Consider the following 25958-nt stretch of genomic DNA (forward strand, 5'->3'; position numbering starts at 1 on the left):
TGGGTCCTAGTCCCTGAGTCATACCATCCCAGAGCTTCAGTAGGACCATATCCTGTCCCTGATCCAACCCAGTTGGCTGACCAGCGCCGCCCCGCAGCCCCACCCCTGTCCTTTGGAGGAAGCTGCCGGAAGCTGCTGGGTCATGTGTAGGAAGCACAGTTGGTCCCGTATATGATGACACCATCTTCCTCCTGGCCCAAGAGTGCACAGCCAACGCCCTGACATCATGACCTGGCCCCTCGTGCGGAATCCTGGTTCCAAGACAGTGAGCAGGCCTCCTGATCACAGAAGGGACACCGCGAATGTAGGTATAGTTTCTGACAGGCTCTGCTGTGTTGTTTTCCCCAAAGACTGTTTTCACCAATCGTGGCCCCAGCTATGTGAGTGCACCTTTTTACCAATGCCTCATCAGCAATGGAACTGAATAATAATAATTTTTAAAAAGTGTTTAACCAATTTAGTAGGTGTAAAATGGTGCTCAGAGTCATTGAACTGAATTTTTATGGTGATTAATGTTTCGACTTTATCTATTTTCTAGTGAGAATTGGATTTAATTAGGCAAATCTGGATTTAAGTTCCAACTCCGCCTTTTATTACCTATGAGAACCAGGGAAATTTACTCTCAGTACTTCAGTTTGACATCTGTGAAAATGCAGATCATAATGGTTCGCAGCTCCAATGCTAGTTGTGAGGATGAAATGAGATAACATACATAAAGCACTTAGCACAGTCCCCAACACACAGAAGGTGATCAATAAATGGAGCCAGCAGTGCTAGAGTAGAAGCCACTTCTCTCTTAAGCTCTCGTTGTTTCCCTTAAGTATTTACAAGAATTACATAAATTTGAATCCATGATCACTTGTAATGCAAATGTGTTTTGCAGTCAATTTTCTCCCTTTCATTTTGGTTTGGTTATATTTCACCTATAAAAGATTGGTATCACTGTTATTGATTCCATTTCTTTCTGTTTACTTTGACTACTTGAAACCTGAGAAAATCGTCATCCCTCCACACGTCTGATAATCCCTCCTTTATATTCTTTGCTTTGAAAGATAAAGTGACATATAAGTGAGAAATTGGTGGATGGTGCTGGGAAATACGATGAGCTGGTTTCCCAGCGCTGTCATGGGAGCCCCAGCTGGCAGATTTTCCTGTGGAGCTATGAACATTCTTAGAGTATTCTGAGAAACTTCTTCAAGTGGTCCAAATCCATAAAATGTCTAAAAATTAATCGCCAGACCTGCTCACCAGCTAATGACGAAGGTTCATTCACCAAATATTAATAACCTTCCCTATTTTGCGAGGCCTGGCCTTGTCCTGGATCCAGGGGGCGATTCTGACATAGATTCTACGCTCTGGGATCTCCCAGCAGGGAGAGAAGCCGTGAGCTGGAGGGCCCGTGTCTGCCCCACTAAGTCCACCTCTGCCCTTCTCCACCTGCTCCCAGCCCCGGGAGGCTGACCTCTTGGCTGCATCCACACGTCCCCTTGCCCTCTGTTCTCTTGGTAGGTACAGCCGGTGGGACATCAGAGGCCGCAGGAGAGAGACGCCAGCGTGTTTATTCTCCCAGCTCTCTCCCAGCCAGGCCGCCCTCTGGCAGTGTCTCTGTTCCTCTGCCCAAGGCCACAGCTCCTGTCAGGCGACCCTCTCCTGATTCCAGTAACCACTGCCTGCCTTGCCCCTAGGAAGAGTCACGGCTTCCAGCAACTGCTAGCTCTGAGGTGCTTCATTATCCTTGTCAGTTTCCCTTAATCCTGCCGTGTCTTTGTAAACAGTCCCTTGGATTAACTTTCTTCTCCTCTTGGGTGTGCCTGTCTGGTAAGCGTGTATTTCAGTAACTGTCAATGAAAGAAGAAACAAGCGGCCACGGAGACGGGCCCAGTGCTGTGAGAGGGCAGCAGCCAAGACAGTGCTTCCACGCGGGTGTCAGAGACACCTTGGTGGAGAAGGTGGCATTTGAGCCGGACCTTGAGGGTAGAACTCAGGTGTGTAGAAGGGCAGAGAACAAGGGCATCCCGGAAAGAAGCAGCAGCTTGGGGACAGGATCAGAGGTGAAGAGAAGTTGGTGTAGGATAGTGGTTCTCAAAGTACGGTCCCCAGATCAGCAGCAGCAGCAGCAGCCCCCAAAAGAAATGCAAAGTCTGCAGCCCCAGACCTACTGAGTCCAGAACTCTGGGGACCGAGCCCAGGAACCTGTGTTTTAGCGAGTCCTCCAGGAGATTCTGATGCAGAGTCAAGTTTGAGAGTCACTGGAACAGGGGTTGCAGGCCAGAGACTGGAGTGAGGTGGAGAAGCAGAAGTGGACGGGCAACGGGCCCACGTATGCAAAGCCTGCAACAGCTGCCAGAGTTTGCACTGTGGGTGACGGGTGCTGGGAAGGGGCCTGTGTCTGTATGTGTGTGTGCATGTACACAGGTGTAGCCTGAGCAAAGATGCTTTTAAGAGTGAGACGCGAGGCAGAGAGACCATCAGGGAGGTGACTGATTGCCCAGGAGAGGAGACCCTAAGGCAGAGTCTCTCAACCTCAGCACAAGGAATTTCGGGCCAGGTAACTCTTTGTGGTGGGCTGTCTGTCCTGTGTATTATAGGATGTTAAGCAGTACCCCAGTCTCTCCCCGCTAGACGCCAGTAGATCCTTCAGTTGTGCCAACCAAAAATGTTTCCAGACATTGTCAGATGTGCCCTGGGGTAAAATCGCCCCAGTTAGGAACCACTGCCCTAAGGCCTCTGTTTTGGTCTTGGGAGTGGAACTGAGCCCCAGTTATCATTGGCTGTAAAATCAGCTGCTCTCAGCCGCTGCCTGGGGCAAAAGGCCTGTAGTGGTTACAGGTGAATAAGCAGACAGCAGTCAAACTGAGGATCTAATTGAAAATTGCTCATTAGAAATTAAATATTGATCTGTTTGGGTAAACTGATTCCAGGAATTTTCTCCGGTGGTCAATTTGTTCAGGTGACACAATTCCTGAAGATGGTGCTTCTGGAACTCGAATAAAGGGAGTGAACCAGGCGGGGGAGGCTGGTGTGGTGGGATGCGATCACTTAAAACGGGCCCCACTCTCTGCCTGCTTTCTCCACCCACCTCTCCATGTAGTTTCAGCCAGGTCCCCGAACATCGTCTCAGTGTTGTCCTAATACTCTCCACTTTATCATAAAGGGCAATATTAAATAGATGTCCCTTTTGGAGAATGAGCCCCCTACCCCACTCCCTCCAGCTGGGCCCCTCCCTCTGGATGCTCTGGGCACCAGGGCTATAGCCCATTATTGCCACTGCCCAGTCCCCTGCTGACCTGGAAAGAAGAGTGAAAGGTCATAGTACTGCCTTCAAGGAGTTCAGTGTCTGGAAAATCCATGCCCTAGAAACAGTGATTCTTAAACTTGACTGTGCATCAGAATTACCTGCAAGACTTGTTAAAACACAGTTGTGGGCCCCACCCCAGAGTTTCTGATTCAGTGATCTCGGGTGGGGCCAGGGGATCTGCATTTCTAACAAATTCCCTTAGAATCACTGCCTTACCAAACATGATGAAATTAAGACCCACGTGCTGTGTTAGGAGAAGTGGAGAATTTAGCTCAGGTGACCCAGTTCAACTCTGCCCTTCATGTGCTGCAGGGGCCCAGGAGAGGTTTTAGGACATCAGGATATGCCCTCCAGCCCTGAAGATCCTTGGCCCTGTGGTGTGACCTGGACGGCTGACCCCTCCAGGCTGATGTAGGCCTGCAGAGTCAGGCCCTGGGCCGCCTCACGGTTTTGCACTGGGTGGTCCCAAGTCAGGATGGGGGCAGGTCTTGGGGCTCCAAAGCCTCCTCGGATATCTGAAGCCTCATCCTCAGTCCCAGCCCCAAGTCTAGGAAGCTGCTGTCAGCTCAGCCCAGGTAGGTGACCAATGGTACTGGTTTGCCCAGGACTGAGGAGTTCCTGGGAGGCAGGACTTCTAGAGCTAAAACTGGGAAAGCCGGGGACAAACCAAGGCAGGTCGGGCGTGCCCGCATCCCCTCCAGGCACACCCTTGGAACGCCACGGCGCCCTGCGCCCCCAGCTCTTCCAGGTGGGCGGTGTCCTGCTCCACAGCCCCGCCCCCTTCCCTGCCAACCAATCAAAGCTCTCAAGCCTTAGGCCGCCTCTCAGGGAGGGGCTGGAAGGTGGGGGAAATGCAGTGATAAAGCAGCCAATAGGAAGACCGGAGGCAGGGGCTCAACTCCGCGCTCCACCAAAAACGGGTGGTGTAACCTTGTGGTTTAATCGCCGATTTCATCGCGGTAAACGTGGACCTGCTCATCTGTCACACAAAGAAATGGATACGCGGCCAGTGTGTTACGTCAAAGTGATTCAGGGATTGGACATTGGAGTCAGAGAGGTCAGCATTTGAATCCTGATGTCGCCACTCACAAGCTGGATGAACTTGGACAACTCACTCAACCTCTCTGAGCCCTCATTTCCTCATCTGTAGAATGGAGTTAATATCCTTGCCTCAGGGGCTTTCCTAAGACTGAATGAGATGAGGTAAGTAAAGGCTTTAGCCCAGTGCCCAGCACATCGTAAGTGCCCGTTATTATTACCACGTTGTTATTGTTCCTTCCTCCCTAACAGTCTATGGTTCCAAAGCACAGAGGGGAAACTTACTGGAGGCTCAAGTCCCCTGGCATGACTTGTTCACCCAGAATATGTAGGGAAGCAAGGTGTGTGCTATAGACTGAACGTTTGTGCCTCCCCCCCCACAATTCGTATGTTGACACCTAACCTCCAATATGATGGTGAGGAGGTGGGGCCTTTGGGAGGTGATTAGGTCATGAGGATGGAGCCTTCATAAATGGGATTAGTGCCTTTTAAGAGAGACCCCAGAGAGCTCTCTTGCCCCTCCTGCTGTGTGAGGACACAGAGAAAAGATGGCTGTCTATCAACCAGGAAGCTAGCCCTCACCAAATCTGCTGGCACCTTGATCTTGGACTTCCAGCCTCCGGAATGGTGAGGAATTCCTGTTGTTTATAAGCCACCCAGTCTATGGTATTCTGTTACAGCGGTCTGAATGGACTAAGACAGCCTCCTTCAGCCACTCCACCTCAGTCCAATGGCACAAAATAAGGGGTCACTTCAAAGAGATTTCTGGACTCTGGGGACTGAGATAGACTTACCTTCTAGGAATTCAGAGACAGGGGAGGTCACTAGAAGGTCATTTTAAAGACTTCTGGAGGTAGCTTTGATGAGAGTCTTGAAGAATAAACAGGAGCACCATTGGGGCAGGGATGGAGTTTCCAAATCTCTTTCCAGATCTTACTGGGGTCCCTCAAAGATTGTCAGAGGAGAACCTCACAACTCACAAATCCTCCATCCCGTTCCCTTTGCTCTTTACAGCTCTCATATCCCAAAGCTTCCCCGAGGCACCTCTGTTTCTCTCTCAACTCCTCACCTCAGCGCCTAAGGAAAGCCGTCCCTGAATCCGACGCTGGTTGCCAGTGACTCCCTCACCCCTCCTCCCCCTCTGTCCATCTCTTCTTTTTCCCTGTAAGCACTTTTCCTACCCTTGTCCAAATCAATTAAGTAAATCAGTTTGCCCTCTTGCGATTGTTTAGCCTCTTCAACATGTAACTGCGTCCTGTGGGAAGAGAAGCTCAGGAGCCGAGGGGGCCGACCCGGGACGTCCCCCCGCAGGACAGGAGGGCGAGGGCAACCCGCCGCGGCCGGAGAGCCAGTGTGCCCCGTGAGGCGGAGGGCGGGGGAATATCACAACCACACGTGTTAATGTTTTTCTTTTTATGTTTTCTAATAAACCGATTGTTTGTGATTTTTTGTTGTTGAGCTAGGAGAAAAATCAAACCAATGGTACGTCAAGGTCAGCACCAGAGGGTCCCTCCTTCCTCCTTGCTGAACGTCTTCGCCTTCTCTCTTCACCCGTGCCCTGCAGTCTGTTTCCCTCTCCTGCCTCTACATCCTGAGAATAAACCGAGTGACCAGTGACACCGGACAGGCTGGCCCAGGGGCGTGTGTTCCTGCGAGCTGCCCTGGGTGCTCCTACCCTCTGCGACAGGAAGTCCCATAAAGATTGCCCTCTGGGCAGTGCAGAAGTCCTCAGCCTCCAGCACCTGCAGCACCTGAGGGAAACTGAGGCACAGTGAAGCGTTTCCCAAGCAGAAATGCCGTTCTTCGGAAGTAAGCATCCTTTCGTGCCAGACTGTGCTGAGGCTTCTGACAGATTCTTGAGGGGGGATAATTAGCTGTGCCCTAAAGATCTTCGGGTTGAAGCTTGACTCTGCTACTGTTGCAGCCCAATAGTAGAGGGGATCTTGGTGGACCTCGTGGCCACAGGTGACCTGCAGAGGAGATAAACGGTGTGTCCGAGGTTCAGAAACCACAGAGAGGAGGAGAAATGGGGGACCAGATCAGAAATGCCCCCATGCGGATGACCTGTAATTTTATTTCTGAGTAAACAAGGGTCATTACTTGATCTCCCTGACCTCAGTTCCTCCCCCCCCCCCCGACAGATTTGTGTGAGAAAGGACACCAAAGAGGGTGAAGAAGTTTGAGGAGGAAATTGCTGCTGATGCCCCTGCAAAACGGGCAGGGGATGAAGTGGGGCCGCTGTTGGCTTCTGGAGGGTTCATCTGAGGAGCATTGCTGGGGCAGCCTGGGCCACTGGCCGGCTGTGGGCACGGCATGGTCTGAGCTGAAGGCTTTCCCCTTGGCTCCTTGGTACGTCTGTGACCAGAAGGGAGCTCAGCTATTTCCTCTCTTTTACATCAAAATACAGGATTGTGGCTGGCTAATTAGAAACTTCATTTTTTTCCTCTGCTGGACCACAGGACAGCCGTGTATCGGCCAAATGCCTCCCATTCTTATTGTGTCACTCCCGGGCCGTTTTCCCAAGTTCTAAAATGTTACATATTTGTCTTCATGCTGGTGCCATTTGTGGTGGTGAATGTGCAGTTATCCATGAAAATCTCACATGATTTTCTTTAAATTTCCATCATGAGGCTGGAAAGAATTCAGCCCTTCTCACCAGTATCTGCGTAGTTGGGGTCTGTCGAGAAGGTAGCTGGTAGAGCCCATCAGAAACCTGGCTTCCAGGGAGCGTGGGCAGATTGGAGCTTCTACAGGACACTTAGCCAGGAGCGAGCGCCTGGAAAGCAGGTCAGATGACCAGAGGTAAAAGGTTGGAGGCCCTTCGGAATGCCCTTGGGCATTCCTTCTCTGGGCAGTTTGCATCTCCTGCCTCATGTTTTATTTCCCATATGTGTACAAATATCTCAAGAGTGTGAGCTTTCCTGGATAAACGGTTAAGCGAAATCCTACATGATAAAATTATAGAATGTTAGAGTTGGAAGGGTCCTTTGAGTGTAAGTTGTCCCCCCAAACGTGACTGTGTAGAGGAGAAAAGAGAAGTTCCAAGAGCATCCAACTTGCCCAGTATCATCCAGAGGGTAATCAGCAGGACCACAGCTGGGACTGGGTTGCTGGCTCCTGCTCCTTTCAGATCATTGACTGTCCGTGAGGAATGGGGTGAGGGTGGGGGGCGGGGGGACGAGCACTACTGTGTGCTGAGCACTGGGCTCAGTGTTTTCTGGGTTCGTTCTTCACCTAGTTAGAGAGTCAGAAGTCCTCTTTGACTGAGGTTGAAACTCTGAGCCAGCAGCCTGCAGATATACATCTAGGGACCTTAAGGAGCTGTTGAATGTCACCAAGGGAAAGATGCCTGTGCAGCATAGAGAAGTGAACCATCAAAATGACACCCGCTTATTCACTCAGCCACCCCACCTTCCTGTGCAGAAGAGTTAGGAGGGCGAGGAGTGCAGCATCGGTCCTGTGCCTGGCGCCTGGAGGAGCATTAGAGCAGCCTCCCGCCCGGCCTCTCTTGAGCATCTCTAAAAGCTCTGCTTCTCTTCCTCGCAGTCACTTTGGACACCGTGTCTGCTATTCCAGCCTCTTTTATACTCGTCCTTGCGAATCAGTCTCATTGCATGTGGTCCTCAGGAGACTGAGTTATAATGACAAAACAAGCTTGATGACCTACGTGTCCTGAGAGCCAAATAGCTGGCGCTGTACACACAGTGTCTCATTTAGTCTCCACCACGACCCTATAATGATCTCCTATTTTATAGATGAGAAAATCGAGGCCCCCTGAGGTTGACCCACCCAAAGGCACCTAGGGAGCCAGCACTCAACTCCAGGTCGGCCTAACCCCAAAGCCTGTCCTCTTCACCCCTGAACTGTACTGCTTCCAGGTCGTTCTCTTTAACCAGAGACATAACACCAAAATTTAATTACAAGTAGAGCAATTATTTACAACTACATTTACAAGTGTGTGAAAAAAATTCACAAATACAAGTACAAATGTACTCTAGTTACAAATCAAGTAAAGGAAATGCAATTTGGAAATTAAACAAACACACACACAAAGGAAAAAAGCAGGAAAGATCTCAAAACTGAATTTACAAATTGTTCATACAATAGTAACAATGAGAACTATATATTATAACAGTCCATGCAAACTCAACAGAAAAACTAGCAGAGGATTTGAATAGGAAACTAAAGATAAGAAGTTACATAAATTGTCCAAAATATATGAAAAAAATCAAATTTTCTAACTAAAGGATTACAAATTAAAGCAACAAAAAATCTTGGAAAATGACAAAACCCTATGTTGGGGAGGATGTGAGGAGGCAGATGGTGAAATGGGCACTTTCCTGCAGGCAAAATGTGGTAATTTGGCAAAACAGCAGGAGTTATAATAAGTAAATATGATGTGCATACAATGGAAAACTATGCATCTGTTAAAGTGATGCTGTATAAGAATATTTAAAACACACCAAACATTTACAATAGATTGCCAAGTGAAACGGCAGTTTATAAGCAGCACGCCCAGTGGGATCCCAGTTTTCACAATATCTGACCTTCCCCAGGTGGTGGATGCCAGCATCACCGACAGAGAGATAACCCACTTCGTGGGCATCCTGACAGGATGCACTGAGAATGCACATCACTGCCGGGGTATTTGTCCGCAAAGTGCATAACTGGAATGGAATGATGAGGAAACATCAGATGACTCCCCACTGAGGGACAGCCTATAAACTGACTAACCTGCATTCTGTGAAAATGCCCAGGTCGTGGTAGAGAAAGACCGAGAACCTCTTACAGAGTAAGGGAGACTAAAGAGACATGAAGGTAAAGTGCGATGTGGCGTTCTGGATTGGCTGCTGAGCCAGGGAAAAAAATTGCTCTAAAGCACATTACTAGGACAATTGATGTCATCCGAATAAAGATTGTGGATTAGGTAATAGTGTCAATGCTAAATTTCCTGATTTTGATCCTGGTACTGTGGTTATGTGTGACACTGAAAGCTATGCCACCGGGATTTCAAACACCAGCAGGGTCACCCATGGTGGGCAGGTTTCAGCGGAGCTTCCAGACTAGACGGGGGATGGACTAGGAGGAAGGACCTGGCCACCTGCTTCTGAAAAAACTGGCCATGAAAACCCTGTGAATGGCAGCGGAGCATTGTCTGATAGATATAGTGCCGGAAGATGAAAGGAGGGCACAAAAAGGACCGGGCAGGGTTCCCTCTGATGTCCACAGTGTGTCTAGGAGTGGGAATTGACTCGATGGCACTAACAACAACCTGTGGTTATGTAAGAGACCTACATTATCCTTAGGGAATAGACTTTGAAGTATTTAGGGACAAAGGGGCATGATGTCTCCAACTTAATCTCAAGTGGTTCAGAAAATAAATATCTGTCTATAATATCTGAGTATGTTAAAATTTATGATTTTAATATTCACAGTAACATTTAATATATCATAAAATATAAAATATATTTAACATTATAAAATAATTATATATATACATGGGGAGAGAGAGAGAGAGAGAATAAAGGGAGAAGAAGACAGCGAGCGGGACACACTGGACAACGGGCGGCTCTAGGTGAGGAGGGCGGGAGCTCCTTGTGCTCTTCTCGCAGCTTTGCTGCAAGTTTGAAATTACATTAAAATAAAGTTATCAAAAAACGACGTTAAAAACTGGAAAGTTTTCCACAAAAATGTCAATGGTACGTTTCTTTCAGTGGTGGGATCACGCTTGGTTTTGATTTCCATCTTTCTGCAGACAAGTGTTTTCTGAAATTGTCCACAATAAACATCTGTAAGGATATAACTCGCTCATTGAACAGTCTGAACTCAGGGGTACAGGCATGGAACTGCCTTTAAAAAAAAATCCCAGCTGCACTGTGCGGTTCTTCTCAGTGCTTTGATGTCATCTTGGAAGATCTAAAAACTTCCCAGTCCCCTGTAAGTATTAAAAAGTCTGGTCCAGATTGAAGCGTCTATTTCATATCCAGCTGGTTGCTCATCCTCCTGCCTTACCCTTGGCCTGAAGGAGAAGGGAACAGGAGGTGGCAATGGCGTGCTCTGCTCTTTTCCCTCTGTCTCTTCCTCCTCTGCTCACCCTCCACTTCTGCTCTCCAGGTTTGGAGGGCAGAGGGAGCTCATGTCCTTTCGCTTACCTGATGCTGCTGAAGTTTCCCTGTTGGCTGGGACTCCTTCCGGGAGCAGGAGCCTGAGAGCTACTTCTCTCGTGGGCCATCGGTGTGAGTTCTTCAGGAGGCCTTGAAGGGGGCTTCCCCCCTACACGTCCCCCAGCATGGGAGGTGCCCTATGGCTCTCGCCCACAGTGTCACTCCACACCTTTCACTGCTCTGGTCCCCTCGCCCAGCAGGCAGTACATCCCAACACCTACTGGAGGTCCCACAGAGTCAAAACGTCCAAAACTGACTCCACGTCTCCCTCCTCCAACCCACCAAACTAGACCCTCTTCCAGCAGTTCCCACCGCAGTGGATGGTACCACCTTCCACCCAAGTCATTCTTTCCACCTCCCCTCCCTCATCCATTCTCCACAATCATCATGTCTTGTCTAGTCTATTTCTGAATGTTTCTCCAAACCAATAGTTTTTCAAACTTATTTTTAGAATAAGCTTCTTTCAGTCACACCCAGTTAGTCCCAGTGTCCACAACATGCTGTGATCTCCAACCTCCAGATCTCTAGACACATCTTCCTCTCCTCCTGTAATGTCCCTCCCCAGTACCCTGGCCCTCTTTCCTTGGCCTGGTTGACTCCTCTGAAGTTTGTGGTCCCACATGAGAATGGATTGGATGAGAGGAGGTCATCAATGGGCATGGGTTATCAGATGGGATTCTGAGTCTATGGAAAGTCCTAAATGAAGATGGGAAAGCTCTCACTGCAGTTATGTAAGGAAGGATGCCATTTAGGATGTGTTTTTGAACTAGATGCTCAAAGCTCAGGCACCAGGAGTCATCTGAGCAGCTCTGGGAAGCTCCCTTAATCCCCAAGGGCCTGTCCATCTGCCCTGGGTCCTCTGTCCCCTGTCTCCTGTCCCAAAGAGAGTCACACAGAGGGGGTTTGGGAGATGTTTTTGGAGTTCCTCCTCCTAAGATTCAGCTCCGTCTAAGTGGTTACTGGTCAGCAGAGATGGATTGAGGTGTGATGAGGTCTGAAGCTCATGCAGTTGAAGGATCCTCTTTAAGAAAGCAAATGCAAATTTACACATTCAGATTACAGAGCCCTGGGAAGGGCCTGGGCAAGTGTGTTTGTGGGGGGTTGGGGATGGGGGTGCTGCAGCTGAGTTTCTTAGCTTCCTGGTAAATCTGGCTTTTCTGGTCAGAGGCTGGAATGGAGGACAGTGACATCAGCCTCAGCATGTTTCCTGTTCTCCGGGCGATTCTGGAATCAGCATGGGGCTCAGCAGTGCTTGGACCATGGGCTCCAGAGCTTGGGATCCAGTCCAGGCTTTGTCTCCTCCTAGCTGTGCAGCCTGTGGAAGGTTACTCCAACTCTTTGAACCTCAGATTCCTCTTCTGAAATAAACTGGGATTGCTAACTGGATTATTATTCTGTTTTCCTTCCAGAAAAGCAGCCTTAGAACTGAATTCAAATGACTCTGGCCCTTTTTGCACTTGCAAGGGCAAAAACAGATGGTGGTTAAAAACAAAATTTTTTTTTTCAACTTGAGGATCCACTTCATGAAGCATCATATAACTTTTCTCCCCTACACTTGGGAAAAGAGCACTTATTCGTGGGTTGGAAAATTCCTTGGCTTGTCTCAAGAGCGTTCTGTGCGACTGCATTGGTGCTGCTGCCACCTGGGTGAGGAAGAGGGCAGGCGAGGGCGTGGCCCGCTCACTGGAGCTGTCCTGTGCTGCACTGCTCCGGCACCAGGGAGGCCCAGTCAGAAGGCCGGGGGGTCCAGTTTTACTCGTCAGCGCACGAATATCCAGTTTTCCCAACACCATTTATTGGAGAGACTGTTCTCCCCACTGAGGATTCTTGGCTCCCTTGTTAAAAATAAATACCATATACGTGTGAATTTATTTCTGGGCTCTGAATTCTGTTCCGTTGGTCTATGTGTCTGTTTTTATGCCTATACCACACTGTTTTGCTTACTATAGCTTTGCAATATAGTTTGAAATCAGAAAGTGTGATGCCTCCAGCTTTGTTCTTTCTCAAGATTGCTGTGCTTATTCAGGATTTTTTGTGGTTCCATAGGAATTTTAGAATTGTTTGTTCTATTTCTGTGATTCCAGAAATGCCACTGGAATTTTGATAGGGATTGCATTGAATCTATAGATAGCTTTGGGAAATATGGACATTTCAACAATATTAACTCTTCTGATCCATGAACACAAGATATCTTTCCATTTATTTGTGTCTTTTTCAATTTCTTTCAACGGTGTCTTATAGTGTTCAATATATAGACCCTTCACTTCCTTGGTTAAATTTATTGCTAAGTATTTTATTGTTTTTGATGTTATTATAAATGGGATTGTTTTCCTTATTTCTTTTTCAGAAGTTTATTGTTAGTGTATTGAAGTGCAACTGATTTTTGCATGTTGATTTTGCATCCTGAAACTTTACTGAATTTGTTTATTAAGTTCCAACAGTTTTTTGATGGAGTCTTTAGGATTTTCTGTATACGAGATCACGTTGTCAACAAACAATTTTCCTTCTTCCTTTCCTATTTGGATGCCTTTTATTTCTTTTTCTTGCCTGATTGCTCTAGCTAGGGCTTCCAGTACTGTGTTGAATAGGAGTGGTGAGAGGGGCATCTTTGTCTTGTTCCTGATCTTAGCAGAAGGGCTTTCAACCTTTCACCATTGAGTATGACGTCAGCTGTGGGCTTGTCATATATGGCCTTTCTTATGTTGAGGTATGTTGCTTCTATACCCACTTCATTGAGAGTTTTTATCATGAAAGGGTGTTGAATTTTGTCAAATGCTTTTTCTGTATCTATTGAAATGAGCATATGATTTTCATCTTTCATTCTATTAATGTGGTGTATTTTACATGACTCATAAAAATTAACTCAGAATGGATTAAGGACTTAAATCTAAGACCTGAAACTGTAAAACTCCTGGAAGAAAACATAGGGAAAAAGCTCCTTTACATTGGTCTTGGCAAGTATTTTTTGGAAACGACACCAAAAGCACAAGTAACAAAAGCAAAAATAAATAAGTGGGACTACATCAAACTAAAAAGCTTCTGCACAGCAAAAGGAACAATCAACAAAATAAAAAGACAACCTATGGAACAGGAGAAAAAATATTTGCAAATCATCTATCTGATAAGAGGTTAATTTCCAAAATTTATAAGGAACTCCTACAACTCAATAGCAAAAAAACAAAAATCTGATTAAAAAATGGGCAAAGGACCTGAATGGACATTTTTCCAAAGAAGACACACAGATGGCCAACAGACACATGAAAAGGTGCTCAGCATCACTAATCATCAGGGAAATGCAAATCAAAACCACAGTGAGATACCACCTCACGCCTGTTAGGATGGCTATCATCAAGAAGACAAGAGATGACAAGTGTTGGTGAAGATGTGGAGAAAAGGGAACCTTTGTGCACTGCTGGGGGGAACGTAAACTGATGCAGCCACTATGGAAAACAGCAAGGAGGCTCCTCAAAAAATTAAAAATAGAACCACCAAATGATGCAGCAATCCCACATCTGGATATATATCCAAAGGAAATGAAATCACTGTCTCAAAGAGATACTGCACTCGCATGTTCACTGCAGCATTATTCACAATAGCCAAGACATGGAAACAACCTAAGTGTCCATTGATGGACGAATGGATAAGGAAAATGTGGTGTATATATATAAAATGGGATATTATTTATACATAAAAAAGAAGGAAGTCCTGCCATTTGCAACAATATGGACAGACCTCGAGGACATTATGTTAAGTGAAATAAATCAGACAGAGAAAGACAAATACTATACGATATCACTTGTATGTGGAATCTAAAAAGCTGAACTCACAGAAGCAGAGAGTAGAATGGTGGTTGCCCCAGGATGGGAGGATGGCAAATGAGATGTTGGTCAAAGGGTACAAACTCCCAGTTATGAGATGAATAAGTTCTGGGGATCTGATGTACCGATTGGTGACTGCGGTTAACAATACTGAATTGTATACTTGAAAGTTGCTGAGAGAGTAGATCTTAAATACTCTCACCATAACAACAACAAAAGGGTAATTATGTGACGTGAAGGATGCATTAACTAACCTTATTTTGGTAAACGTTTCACAATATATACGTGTATCAAATCATCATATTGTGTACCTTAAACTTACACAAAGTTATATGTCAATTATATCTCAATAAAGCTGGAAAAAAAGAAAGACATGGGGTGGGGGCAGAGAAGAAAGAAAAGAGGAAAAGGAAGAGATTTTCCTTTTCCTTTCCTGGATTCCTTTTTTAGCCCATAAAGTGAAATTTTGATATAAGCAAAACGAGTTTTGACATCTTCTTGCTTCCCTGTCTGTGCTCCTCTTTCTTTCTGGGGCTCCTTTCCTCTGTCCCAGGGGCTTAACATTATCCCACCCCCACCCTATCATGTCGCCTAAGCCTTCCCGGCCCCACACACTGACCCTCGCCCATCTCCCCTCACACTCTGGTCAGCTCCCAAGTGCAGGTGAAGGCAGCTGAGGGTCTGAAGTAAGGAAAGCTGAGTGAACGAACGATTTCCTTCTCAGGCACCTTAACCCTCTGGGAAGTATCTGCATTTAAAAAGAGCTGTTGTGATCCATCTACATGAGTTCCTAACTCTTGGAATGTGGGACAGAGTAAGAAAATGCAATTTGACACCAGGCTGAGCGGATGAAGATCATTTCTGGCACCCAGGAAAGAGAGGTCAGCCCCACCCAGAGAAGGACTTGGGCTCTTCATGGTGTCTTCCCTTCCTCCACTTCAGGTCCTCAGATTCTCTAAATGTTCCAGGTCTTTTCCCCAGTCAGTGGGGGCAGCAGGGTCTCGGTGGTGGGTGGGGAGAGGAAGGGCGGAGGCTGTTCACAAGTAGGTCTGTTTGTCAATGAGTTGCATGCTCCCTTGACAGTTGCTGGTCTTGGGGACAGGGGAAGGGGGGCTGGGATAAGAGTTAGGGAGGTGAGGAAGAGCCTGATGATGTGTAGCCTGGAAAGCGACTTCAGATAGTGAGAAATAGGGACTCTCTAAAGGCTGTGAGCCAAGGTGTGATGTGTTAGATAGAAGCTGTTTTAGGAACAACTGATTTGCCAGGGATCCTGCCTGATTGACTGGGATAAGGGAGCCTAGGGGCAAAAGCCCTGAGGGTAGTTGTCCAGAAATGCAGAGCTGCGCGAGGAATACCAACGGCACTCCAATGGAGATGCTGCTGCTTGGAGGGAGGAGAAGAGACTTAAGATACTCATACGGATAATAATGATCATAAAGGTACTCACACGAGGAGGTGGGAAGTCTAGGCCTGTCCTTGATAGGGACAGGTGACAAGACGGAGTTGGGAAACCCTTTAGCCAGCAGCTAAAGGGCTCTGCAGCACATGCTGGTTAGTTATTCACACTGTTTCCTTGCATGCTTTTCTTCACGTATCCTTGTACACGTCTTTGTTCATATAGCTTTGTACACACATGAACATGTGTGAATGTTTCCTTAGGGTAGTTTCTGAAAAGAGGAATTAGTATATCAAAGGATATATGCATATAAACTTTTGAAAACCTCTGGCAAGCATTTCTTCTTTTTTTGGTGTGGAAGGTTGGCCCTGAGTGAACATCTGTGCCAGTCTTCCCTTACTTTGTATATGGGACGCCGCCACAGCATTGCTTGATGAGTGGTGTGTGGGTCCACACCTGGGATCCAAACCCACAAACCCTGGGCCACTGAAGTGGGGCACACGAACTTTATCACTATGCCAGTGGGCTGGCCCCTCTGGCAAGCATTTTTTAACGATGAATACCATTTGATGAGAGTGGGGAGAAATAGGCATTCTCCTGTGTATGTCACTGGTGAGGACGAAAGTTGTTGCCCCTTTTCTGGAGACGAATTTAACAACGCACTCATTACAATTATGCCTTCTCAGTGACTATCTAGCATTTCCATTTGGAGTTTGTTCTAAGGAAATAATCAGACAAATAGGCAAAGATATTTTTATTAGAGTCTGGGCGGCACTGAATATAGCAGTGAAAAATTAGGGAAAAATCCCAAAGTGTCTAGTATTTGGGGATTGATTAAATAAAATATTGCACATTCGTACAATAGAGTGCCATTAAAAATTATGCCGTAAATGTACATTTATGGACATAGCTATTCTTTGTAGCATATACTACAGAAAGCAGGTTACAAGACACCAGTGGGAAGCACCGTGGGGTTAGGATTTGCTATCCACCCTCAGCTCTGGGCTCCCATTTATTTCGAGTCAAGGGCAGCAGAAGGTTCTACTGGGTCCTCGTGCTTCTCCGCGGGCCGTATTGGCCTCCACAAGTGCAGAATGGTAGCTGGGTAGGGTGTCTTTCTCCTCAGCTCTCTCTGGTTCCCTTTCCACTGACACTCCTTGGGTTTTTGGGGAAATGGGGATGCTTTTCCCTAGTAGTTCCCAGCACTAATATGGAATCTCTGCTATTACATCCCTGTGGACGTTTGGGTACTGGGGGAGGGAGGGCCTGGAGTCTTCGGGCTTAGAACAGCATCTTGGACTGGATGTCTGGGCTCGGCCCCTTGGGGGGCACTCCTGGGAGTCTGTGCACTGTGACACTTCCACTTTGTTCCTTCTTGCTAGAATTGAAGGACAGTCAATGGTCAGAATTTTATCCTTATGTTCTTATCGCATTAGTAATTTTTCTAACCATAGAATTGGAATCACATCTATCCCCCTGCCCCCATTTTTTTTGCTTCTGAGCATGTCTTGAAATTTTTCTTTGAGCTCTCAGGAAATTGGCAATATCCAGTGCCTCACTGCTCAGTGTTAGAGAATTTCTAAGACTCGTTGAGCTTCAGGTGGTGGTGGTTCTGGAAAAGTGCGGAGGGTAGTGGGGACATGAGACTGATGCTTGGGACAAAGAGTGGGACCAGTGTGGTGGGCTGTGGGTTGGACCCCACTGGCATTCCTTTCCACTGGGGGAGGTGTGGACTATGACAAAGCAGACCTTGGCTGGCCGGACTCATTGAGCTTTGGGTGTCATTTCTTCCTCTGGGCGGCCGTTGACGGTTTACGTGATGCAGACTTGACGCTGGGAAGTAGCTGAGAGCTAGGTGGGTAAACTGTAAGGGGTGTCATCCTTACCTGGATGACAACTTTAGAACTTCCTTACAGTGAACAGAGCACATGGTAATGGGTCTGACAGGAAGCTGGCATTCCTTTTGTTACAGAAATATTTTTATTGCAAAGACTAGTCGTATAATATGTTTGATTGAATTAAAAGTAATAGTATTAATACCCATTACTATCTGTTGAAAGCCTAGTATATGCCAGTTCCTAGAACACACACACCTACATGTTGTGTTAGGCATTATACATCACGTACTGTGTATGTTTTGCTATATATATTATATTTTATGTTATTGCACACCACATATACATCGCTGTCAGGAGGAGACTAGCAATCATCTTCATGGTGCCTGAGCCTTCCTTTACTGCCAACCCAAACCCAAAGGTTAACTGGTTTTTTTCCCTTCGGGCAATGGGGAAGCAAGACCCTAGCTATCAAATTTCTGAGATCCTCTAGGGCTTTGTGTCTTTAGGAGGGAAAGGCAAGGAAGTGGCTTCAACCCTGGGCCTGGGAAGAGAAACGAGGGTTTGAGTTGTTGGGTTGGTGGAGACCCTCTGGGCCAGAGTCCAGCCGGGGAGCTGGGAGGAGTTGCTGTGCGTGCAGGCGATGGGCGGGGACAGGATTGCTGTGAGTGGGGGACCAGGTGGACAGTGCACCAGTGACTGACAACAGCAACGTGCAGTCCCGGGAGCAGCAGTCACCCAAGCCTGGAGGAGCAGGGCTCTTCTTCGCACGGAAGTTGGAAGTTGGGGGACTTTTTTAAGGACTCATTTTAGTGATTGAGCTTCTCTTTGACTCTCAGTGAAGAGAGTGCACAGATTCCCTGAGGGCTGGATGAGATATTGAATGACAGAATTAGGATCTAGAAAATGTCTGGATGGGTCTGAATGCAACTGCATCGCTGCCAGAACAGGAACCCTGGCTAAGCGGCCAGCTGCACGTGTGAAAAGTCATTAGGGACAGAGAGGGAGCCAGGGAAAGTGTTCTCTAGAAAAGGAGAAGAGAGGGCTTCCAACAGCAAGACGTGTCACTCAAATGCTGGCCTGTGGGCTGTTTCTGGGCTGGTGAGACCACCCCTGGGCTTCCTGCCTGGCTCCCGGCCCACAAACACTCCCTTTCTCAGCATCCTCGCCCTCTCCCCTAATCCCTACCCTCTTTCATTTCCACCTCACCCTGAGGGCTCCTTTCCACCCACATCTGCCTTGGATCCTCTTTGGCCTCCTCCTTGCCCTGTGGCCAGCATCAAAGGTGATACCTTAAGGCTCCTTCCTTCCCAGAATTCTCTGCCATCCTTCACTCTTCCACCACAGAAACCTCGAAACATGGAAGCGTCAGTGTTGACAAACACTTCCTCTCCCATCCCAGCTTCAATGGCTCCTAACGACAGTAACAACCACAGCCACCACGTCCTGAAAACCTACCCTAGGCCAGTCACTCTGTGCCGGGCAGTGCGATGCGGGTGTGTGTGGGGGATTTGAAATCGAGCTGCTCTTGGCGGCCTCCCTGCTCTCCCACTTCCCACCCCACCAACACACACGACCCGTTTAGCTACTCCGTGATTTCTATTTCCAAATATCAACCAGAAAGAAGAGATGCAGATGTTTTCTGGGGGCGCTGATTAGTGAGTGGTGTGCTCGTCGTTACCTGTGAGAGAGGGCTGTCAGCAACAGAGCAGACACAACCAGATAGATGGAGCAGCATCGCACTGTGTCCTTCCGGCCCAGCGGGGGCGTGTTCTTCAGGCAGAGCTATGCTGGATGAGGAACTAGGGTGTGCTGAGGACCTAGCAGGTGCAGGGTCCTGAGTTGAAAGCTGAGTGCTTGCCAGGTCTGGGTGCCTGTCTTCTCCAGGAAGGCCCTGGGCACACCCCCCCGGACATGGTGCACCCGGCCTGCTGACCACATGGACCAGTCGCCCTTGCAAGCCCTGGTGCCCTGAGTTCGAGTACTGCAGCAGATGTCAGCTGGCATCTCCTGGCCCCTGGGAGTCTAGGAGATACTGGCTCCCATCCCTATTCCGGGCAGATCCTCGTAGGAAGGATGCATAGAAGTCTCAACTCTCTCCAAGGTGCCTGAGATCCCCCGGGGGCCTCCATTCCCACAGTCCCCCCCATATCCAGCTTCCCGCATCTACTGAATTACTGTTTCCTGCGCCGTGCCCCGCAGTTGCTTCTTTCTCTCCACTCAAGTAGTCACCCAAACAAACTCTTCACCTTGTTTCTCTCCCAGTAAAGCAAGCGGGAACGTCCTGGGCCAGCACTTTAGCAGAAATAATACAGGTGAGTTTTGGGTCACCGAGGAAGTTCACGCGGTGGGGCTGAGTGCAATCAATTTGACACCTCACCTCTGACAGTCCTGCTATCAAAGTCCTTTTGGCCAACTATGCACTCACTCTCACTGACCCCTTCACCCCGTGGAGCCCTCAGCCTCTGCCATTGTGCTGATTGTTCTCTGTCTCTTCTCTTCCTCTCTCTCCCTACCATCCCCTTCCAAACTCAGCTCCAAACACAGCTGAAGCCATAGAGGAGCTTGGCAGAACCAAAGGATCTTAACAGGACAGGGAGCCCCTTTCTTAGAAGGTTATTGTGATTATAAACTACAAAGAAATTTCCTTGCTTTACAGAATCAAGTTTACTGAACCAGAATTCCCCACCGCGAGTGTTGATGTGGAATCCCAGGTGCATGGCCAGCTTATGGACTTGGATCATGACATAGGCTCCTCTCCCTTCTCCCTCAGAGGTCTGCCCATCTCCCCACATCTTTGGACGGTAGGAGGATACCCCATCTTCCCCTCATCTGGGCCCTCCTCACCCTGTGAGCTGACCATGCCCTCCCTCAGGTCAGCCCTTTACAGACGCGTGTGCAAAGAATTATCTTCTTCTTCTTTTAAATTAATGGACTCCATTTTTTAGAACAGAACAGTGTTAGAATTACAGGAAAATTGAGTGGGTAGTATGGAGAGTTCCCCTATACCTTCCTCTTGCCCCCCACAAAGTTTCTCCTGTTGTTATCATCTTATATACCATTGTTAGAATTAATAGAACAATGTTGCTACACTATTATTAACTCAAGACCACAGTTTATTGAGATTTCCTTAGTTTTTGCCTAATGTCCTTCTTCTGTTCCGGGATCCATCCAGGATCCCATATTACGTTTAGTCATAGTGTCTCATTAGGATCCTGTTGGCTGCAACAGTTTCTCAGACTCTCCTTGTTTTTGATGACTTTGATGGTTTTGAGGACTTCTGGTCTGGTATTTTGTAGGAGGCCCTCTTTTGGAATTTATCTGGTGTGTTACTCATGATTAGACTGGGATTATAGGTTTTGAGAGGAAGATCGCAGGGGTGAAGTGCATTCTCATCGTGTCCCATCACCGTCCGCAGTACACATTGTCCCCATGATTTGTGGCTGCTGTCTTGGCCGTGGTCCCCTGGCTGAGGCAGTGTTTGCCAGGTGTCTCCACTGTGAAGTTACTCTTTTTTGCCCCTCTTTCCATTCTGTACTCTTTTGAAGGAAGCCACAGTGCACAGCCCACACTTAAGCGGTGGGGAGTTGCACTCCACCTCCTCAAGGGTGGAGAATCCACATAAATTACTTGGAATTCTTCCACATGGGAGATTTGTCTCTTCCCTCCCATTGATTAATTTACTCAGTCCTTTATTTATATTAGTATGGACTCATGGATATTTATTTTATGCTCTGGGTTATAATCCAATATGACTTCATTTATTTTCTTGCTCAAATTGTTCTGGTTTTGGCCGTGGGGGGCCTTTCCAATTGGTCCTGGGGCCCTTTGACACGTCCCTATCTGTACATGTGCATGTGTGCATTTAAGCACTTTCTTACTTTATGACACGACATGGTGCTCTCTTCTTTTCATCCCTGCTCTTGGCCCCTCTTGGTCCTCTTCTCAGTTCTTTGTTTTCATGAAATAAAATAAACGCCTCAACTGCCGCAGGGCCGAGTGTCTGCAGCCCTTCCCGTGGCTGACCCCGGGACGGCCCAGTGTCTTTCTGGGTGCTCGAGCGGGTTTTCATCCAGTCGCTACAGCACACCTTTGAGTAGACGTCATCGTGCTCATTTTAGAGGGACTCAGGGATGGGAAAGAATTGGGTCAGAACCACACAGAGGAGCAGAACTCGAACCCAGGTCTTCCCCTACACAATGTGGTTGCCTCACCTTAGAGGAGATGCTTCCGGAGCCTCTCCTTGGAGCAAGCGTAGTCGCAGCGCCTCTTTGAGGAGGAGATAGACCTCCAAGTCTTCCCCATGGTCCCCTCGAGTGAAACCCTCCCTGTGGACCCTTTGCACCATCTCTTTCAGGCTGCCGTCCATCCTCCAGCTCTATTTGGGGGTTTGGAAATGCGCCTCCCTGCTAGATCATGGAAACGGGTAACTGCGGAGATGATTTTTGCAACAACAAACCCTGCGCCTATAAGCAGCTCTAAGATCCACTCCCTGTACTGAAAATCATCTGCTGTAAGAGGGGGAGAGCCCCAACCAGTGTTGAGTCGAGTCCACGCACCACAGGATGGCTTTGGTGGATTTTCAATGACATTCAACAAATGAAGGGAAAAAAATAAGATAAACCTAAACCACTCTATTTTTATGAGAGGATATGTGTATTTATATATCAGTCTCATGTTTAAATGTTCCAGTTTGGGCTATGGTTTTTGAAAAAGTACCATTTTTTCCCTTTTTATAGAAACAAAATTCACTTTGAATTGTGGCAGATTTTTTTTTTTTTTTTTTGAAAAGAAAAGGCTACATTTGAACTTTAGAACTAAGAGAGTGTCTGGTCCATAGCAACCACATGAACAAGATTTCAAGAAATCCCACGGGGCCCTACCAGAAATGGAACAGAGGGGCTGTCGGCTGCGTCCTCATGGCTAAACGCCGCCGTCACTGGGGCCTGTGGTCCCGACCACAAGCATGTGATTAGGGGCCCAGATGAAGAGGCTGGGCTGAGTCAGATCTTCTGCTTGCCCTGGCACTGGCTCTGCAGAAGGCAGAGCCCAGAGACACGCCTCCCCTACCCTCGCTGGGCCCCCTCATGCCTCAGGCCAGGGCTGTGATCCATGCTAAGGGCCACCCTACTCCTGGGCCCAACTCCATGGAGTCTGACTCCTGGAGGGGAGCACTGTGCAGAAGGGGAGAAGGAAGAGCCCAGCCGAGAAAGGTGGGCAGATTTGCTGAGCCCAGCAGGTCCACAAAGGAACCTGGCTTGTGTCTGCCCAGAGTGTCATATGCTGCCGCAGATGCAGGTCAGGCCCACCAGGAGGGTAGGTTTTAAATTGTCCCTTAAACCCCAATTGTGGGCTAGACCCTGGCTTGCATTTGGCTTTGGAGAGAGGATGAACTCAGCTTTTTTGATGCTGGGGAGTAGGAAAAACCACCCAGTAGAAATCCACGTTCCGTTGACTGGCTTCCTCTGACTTCCAGGCCTCACGTTGTGCTCTCAGATTAACCGTGGAGCAAGGCCCACTCCAGGTGCCTTATTAAGTACCAACAACAAGGCGAGGCTCCGTGTGCCAGGCATCACAGGTGTGCGTTATCTCACTCAGGCCGCACAGCATCCCTGTGAGAAGGTGGACTCATTATCCTTGATTCACAGATGACACAGTGGAGGCCCAGAGAGGTTAGTGAGTGGTAGAGTTGGGATTCAAGCCTCCACCTGACTAACTCTGAAGTCCATGCACTAACCACTGGGTTAAACTCCCTCCCTGGGTCCGACCCAGAAATCAGAAGACCTAGAGCCTGACTCCACGTTTGTTACTAATTGGCTGGGTCACCTTGAGTAAGTCACTCTCCATCCCTAATCCTCTGATTCATTATGAGTCAAATGGAGCTAATTCTAGTACTTACCTATCAGGGTTTTCTGAATATATATGAAAATGATGTGTTCCCTGTTGCAAGTGAAGCAAGAACCTCCATAATAATCCCCCCTCTTTGGGGCTTAGCATTCTTTCTTACAGCACCTCATGCTCACGAGGGGAACCTTATATGTATTTACTGCAGGGACTGCCACATTTTGTTGTTGGACCCACAGGACACAGCAGAAGAGGTGGGGTCTGCTGCATTTCCCCAACTCTCTCCTGACCCCCCGATCTGCATTCCCAGAGCTGACCAGAGGGAGGGCTCCACTAGCTGACCCGTAAAGCCTCCCACTCAGTAAGACTCTGAACTGTCTTTCCCCTGAACAGGACACGAGGCTGGGACACCCTCACCGAGTGCCCAGACCTGCTGTGCGCCTCCATGGCTCCTTACTTCCCTCCAACGTCCCCTCATTCACCCACAGTCATCGATTTCCTCTCTTCGCAGCCCGTGCACGTGCCCTCTCGTCTCCAGTGCCCGACAAGTCTGAGCTCAGGCTCTCCTTCCTGCGCTTTCCTAGCCCATTGCCTGACTGTCAGGCTGTCCTCCACCCGGCCACGCAGGTCTTTGGCCCTTCCTTGCTCAAAGTCCATCAGGGCTCAAGCATCCCCCTCCTTACAGGGTAGCCCCGTTAGCATGGTCCTGCCACCTTTCCTGGCTGGTCCTGTCCAGCCTCACCGGCAGGCAGCGCACGGCTGAGCTCCGAGAGCCCGGCACCAGCCTTACTCTGTCTTGGCTTGCCTGATGCAGCCTTTGGAGCTCAGTTCAGGGGAGCCTCTTCCAGGAAGCCTCTTTGCCCATAAGCCCGATGGGGGACTTCTCCTTGAGCTCCCGCAGGGCCCTCCTTGTGCCTTTTCCTTCCCCACTCCGCAGGCACGGACTCAGCGCCAGCGCCCAGCAGAAGGAATGCTCTCAGTAAATGCCGAGTGAATGACCACTGGGTCAGACGCGCTGCACTGACGTGTGGCTCGTTCTGCAGGTTGTTTGGGCATCTCCTAGGACCCTGTTCATGCTCCTCCTATGCCCCCACCCCCACCTCTCCGTGGTCCCCAAGGCTGTCTGTAGTGCTCCACCCTCTCTCTCAGGGCCACCCCCACCATGCTCCCACCTACCGCGGAGCCTCCGGGTCCCTGCGCAGTTAGAGGGCAAGTGGGGCAGGTGAAGGGCAGAGGTGGAAGTGCCCGCAGTGGAGTGCTGCCCCTCGGTTCTGGCTCCGGGAGGAGTCGCAGTGGTTCCCTCTGTCACTAGCTTAGGGGAAGTCTCCACCTCTGGCCAAAGTAGAAATGGAAGAAACCAGCTCAAAACCCACTCCTCTCCCCCGAGACAGAAACCATCAGTGTCCACCACATTCATTTCAACTACGAAAACACCAGATTTGCTCAAAATGAAATAGAGGGAAAATGCCTCTCTCCTGTGTCTGGAGATACAGCCACATGATGCATGGTCAGAGAGTTTACTCCCTTGCAGAGGATTCTTCTCTTCGTGAAGCTGCCGCAAAGGAGGAGCCTCAGCCTTCGATGGACACTCACAACCTAAACAAGATTGGGATAATCCTAAGGAGTGAGGAGGGGACAGACAAGAATATGATGCCTTCTGTGTACTTGTCATCTGTTTGTCTTTCAAGGAAACTGGCCTGAGAAATTCTGTGGATATTTGCTATTAGCAAAAAATTCTCCCATTTCCTCCCACAGAGTTACGAGGAGTGTAAATGCTGGTGGATAGGAGCAGGGCCCAGGTAGATTTCATAGTCAAAAATGTAATTCTTAAGGAATCAAAACAAACAAACTCAGCAAAATTCTCAGCAGTCTAGAATCTTCTGGGAAAGTGCTGCCCCAAATTATGGAGTCTCTTCATCTAGATGAAAGTTTATGTCTCAAGACATAATTATTGTTTCAACCATGTTGGAAGGAAATTATTCTTCCTGAAGCCTATGCTCCTTGAAGGCAGAGCTGTGTCTTAATCTCTGCATCACCCATGGTTCCCACCTGTAGTAGTTGTTTCCCAATATCTCTTTGTCTTTTCTTCCTTGCTAACAGAACCTCTGTATTGTTGGGAGCTGTAGTAAAAACCTACACTTCCCATTCTCCTTGCACCTGGAGATGGTCAATGAGATATAAGCAAAACTGGGCGAAGCTTCCATTTAAGCTGTTTGAAACGGGTTGATTCAGATGGAAAGTATGCTTTTTTTTCTTTTTTTTTGCCATTTCCCTTTCCTCTCCCCTGCTGAGTGGAATTTAGATGTGATGACTGGAATTGTAGCAGCCATCTTGTGATCATGAAGTGACTTTGAGGCTGGACACCACATGCTAAGGATGGTGAAGCAGAAAGACAGGTTACTAATGAATTCAGGAAGCTGCCATACCAGTCTTGGACGCCGTGCCTCTGGGTTTCCTGTTATGTGAGAGAAAAACATCCCCTACAGCTTGTTTAAACCACAGTTATTTGAGGGACCTATAGCTAGCAGCCAAAAGCAATAGCTAACTAATATGCTCGCAAAGAGC

At 48.2% G+C, this 25958-nt stretch overlaps 1 long non-coding RNA gene across 1 annotated transcript; it reads left to right on the top strand.

Moving 5' to 3' along the window:
• Nucleotides 1-4263: 4263 nt before the first annotated feature.
• LOC131406514 (uncharacterized) lies at nucleotides 4264-12278 on the top strand. The gene is made up of 3 exons (XR_009220159.1): nucleotides 4264-4501; nucleotides 10092-10273; nucleotides 11910-12278. It is a non-coding gene; the product is annotated as an uncharacterized LOC131406514 (long non-coding RNA).
• Nucleotides 12279-25958: the final 13680 nt, after the last annotated feature.

This window comes from Diceros bicornis, chromosome 5 (assembly GCF_020826845.1).
Source record: "Diceros bicornis minor isolate mBicDic1 chromosome 5, mDicBic1.mat.cur, whole genome shotgun sequence".
Lineage (NCBI taxonomy): Eukaryota > Metazoa > Chordata > Mammalia > Perissodactyla > Rhinocerotidae > Diceros > Diceros bicornis.